Source organism: Drosophila pseudoobscura, unplaced genomic scaffold, assembly GCF_009870125.1.
Source record: "Drosophila pseudoobscura strain MV-25-SWS-2005 unplaced genomic scaffold, UCI_Dpse_MV25 Unplacedtig00000085, whole genome shotgun sequence".
NCBI lineage: Eukaryota > Metazoa > Arthropoda > Insecta > Diptera > Drosophilidae > Drosophila > Drosophila pseudoobscura.
The window spans coordinates 32,528-35,610 of NW_022881712.1; the positions used below are offsets into that span (position 1 = coordinate 32,528).

The 3,083-nt window shown below is 44.5% G+C and overlaps 1 long non-coding RNA gene across 1 annotated transcript; it reads right to left on the reverse strand.

Moving 5' to 3' along the window:
* Positions 1-379: 379 nt before the first annotated feature.
* LOC117185440 (uncharacterized) lies at positions 380-1,278 on the reverse strand. Its single transcript, XR_004470953.1, has 2 exons — positions 856-1,278; positions 380-799 (listed from the first exon to the last, which is right to left on the reverse strand). It is a non-coding gene; the product is annotated as an uncharacterized lncRNA (long non-coding RNA).
* Between the last annotated feature and the right edge of the window lie 1,805 nt (positions 1,279-3,083).

The following is a 3,083-nucleotide window of genomic DNA, read 5'->3' on the forward strand; positions in this document are numbered from 1 at the left end:
CTCATTTGTTTGTTAAAGCTTTGCGCTTGCTTGCCCTGCTAAACGCTCTCTGCCAGCTCGCTCTTCGCTATCTCCGCTTTGCGTCTGCCTACCGACGTCGGCCGAGCGAAGCTGCGCTTAGCGATCGGAGCGGCAATGTAAAGGGCAGGCAAGCCACACTTGCAATTTGGATGTCACGCATTAAAGAACATATCGCAATTTTATTTCTGCGCCGAGTTTTATTTAATTGGAATAATTAGTCGGCCGATTGGGGATAAAAAACATTATCTCCACATATGGAACAAAACGCTCGACGAGGTATTGTCTACCATGGGCTTCAAGAGATGTAAGAACGAGGCATGCTTGTACGTCAAGAAAGATGAGCAAACATACAGCTATATTGCAGTCTACGTCGACGATTTAATTATCGCATGTCCAAACAAAAATGACATAGCCGTAATTAAGAAGAAGATCGCATCAAACTTCAAGATGCACGATGGCGGCCCCATAAACTTTTTCCTAGGAATGGAAATTGAGCGAGACGGTGAACAGGGTTCGATTTCGTTTTGCCAGAAATCGCTTATTCAAGGACTATTGGACACGTATGGCATGAGCAAGTGCCGTCCAGTCAGCATACCGCTCGACCCGGGCTATCAAGTTGGCTGCATTGATGATAATTGTGTCAAGGTAAATGTAACACAATATCAGTCATTAATTGGTTCCCTTATGTATTTAGCAGTCTTGAGCCGACCGGACATTTTGCACGCAGTAAGCAAACTATCGCAACGAAATACTGATCCCCATGCAGAACACGAGACGGCTGCAAAACACATTCTAAGGTATCTGGCTGGTACGAAGAATTTGGGCATCTCATACCGCAAGTGTGGTGAACCAGTAAGAGGTTTCGCTGATGCTGACTGGGCCAATGACAGGCTCGATAGAAGATCTTATAGTGGATACGCATTCTTCCTAGCAGGCAGTGCTTTTTCTTGGACTTCAACTAAGCAAAGTGTTGTCGCGTTGAGCAGCACTGAAGCTGAATACATAGCACTATCTATGGCTGCTAAAGAGGCTATTTATTTACGAAGACTTCTCGACGAGATTGGTTGGTCAACTGTTACAGAGCCTTTAACCATCTATGGCGACAACATCAGTTCGCAACATATTGCTCAAAATCCGGTACATCACAAACGCACGAAGCACATTGATATTAAGTATCATTTTGTTCGCGAAAAAGTAGAATGTAATGAAATTATACTAGAATACGTATCGACAAACGGCAATGTTGCAGATATACTAACAAAATGTTTAAGCAAGAAAAAACACGACGACTTTGTTAAATTACTTGGAATGACAAAGTTAAACATGCGGTAGTTAGTTTAAAATGATAATATGTAGCTTAAGAAGAAGTGTTAAAAATGTAATCGATACTATTGTTTGAATAAGCAACAATTATCTGGCAACACTGTATTGTATCGTGCTCATAATGCATATACCACTTTACTCACTCTCAAATAAACGTTTAACCTAACCACTACGTGTCTCTTGCATCAGCTCCATTTTATATATCGCTTATATATAGAACGGTAAACTAAAACGGTACAATTATATCCAACATCCCGCCACCGGAAATAAGTTTTCTGCCGGCGGAGAATCGTATTTCGTCAGCAGAGATAAAGTGTCCGGCAGGGGATATTAATTTCCCGCCACCGGAAATAAGTTTTTCGCCAGCGGAGAAACGTTATTCGTCTGCGGGGATAAATTGTCCGTCTGGGGATATAAATTTCCCGCCGCCGGAGATAAATTGTCTGCCAGCGGAGATAAGTTGTCCGTCAGCGGATATAGATTTCCCGACATCCCGCCAGAGTTATGTTTTCTACTAGCGGAGAATCGTTGTTCGTCGGAGGAGATAAATTGTCCGTCGGCGGAGATAAGTTGTAATAATAAGATAAATAGATAATAAGACTATTTCGTCAGCAGAGATAATTTGTCCGGCAGGGGATATAAATTTCCCGCCGCCGGAGGTAAATGTTTTGTCAGCGGAGATAAGTTTTCTGCCGGCGGAGAAATGTAGTTCGTCAGCGGAAATAAATTGTCCGCCATCGGAGATAAGATGTCTGTCAGCGGAGATAAGTTTTCCGCCAGCGGAAATAAGTTTTCCGCCAGCGGAGAGACGTATTTCGTCAGCAGAGATAAGTTGTCCGGCAGGGGATATAAATTTCCCGCCACCGGAAGTACATGTTCTGCCAGCGGAGATAAGTTTTCTGCCAGCGGAGCAACGTAGTTCGTCAGCGGAGATAAATTGTCCGGCAGGGGGAATAAATTTCCCCCCTGGTGAAAAGTTTTCCGGCAGCGGATATAAATTTCCCGCCACCGGAGATAAGTTTTCTGCCAGCGTAGAGACGTATTTCGTCAGCAGAGATAAGTTGTCCGGCAGGGGATATATATTTCCCGCCACCGGAAATAAGTTTTCCGCCAGCGGATAGACGTATTTCGTTTGCAGAGATAAGTTGTCAGGCCGGGGATATAAATTTCTCGCCGCCGGAGATAAGTTTTCTGCAAGAGGAGAGATGTATTTTGTCAGCCGAGATAAGATGTCCGGCAGGGGATATAAATTTCCGGAGGAAAATGTTCTGCCAGCGGAGATAAGTTTTCTGCCGGCGGAGATACGTAGTTCGTCTGCGGAGATAAGCTGTCCGGCAGGGGTTATAAATTTCCCCGTCTGGAGAAAAGTTTTCCGCAAGCGGATATAAATTTCCGCCACCGGAGATAAGTTTTCCGCCAGCGGATAGACGTATTTTGTCAGAAGAGATAAGTTGTCCGGCAGCGAAGATAAGATGTCTGTTATCGGAGAAAAGTTTTCCGCCAGCGGATATAAATTTCCGCCACCGCAGATAAATTTTCCGCCAGCGGAGAGACGTATTTCGTCAGCAGAGATAATTTGTCTGGCAGGGTATATAGATTTCCCGCCACCGTAGATGAGTTTTCCGCTAGCGGAGAGACGTATTTCGTTAGCAGAGATAAGTTGTCAGGCCATGGATATACACTTCTCGCCGCCGGAGATAAGTTTTCTGCAAGCAGAGAGACGTATTTTGTCAGCAGAG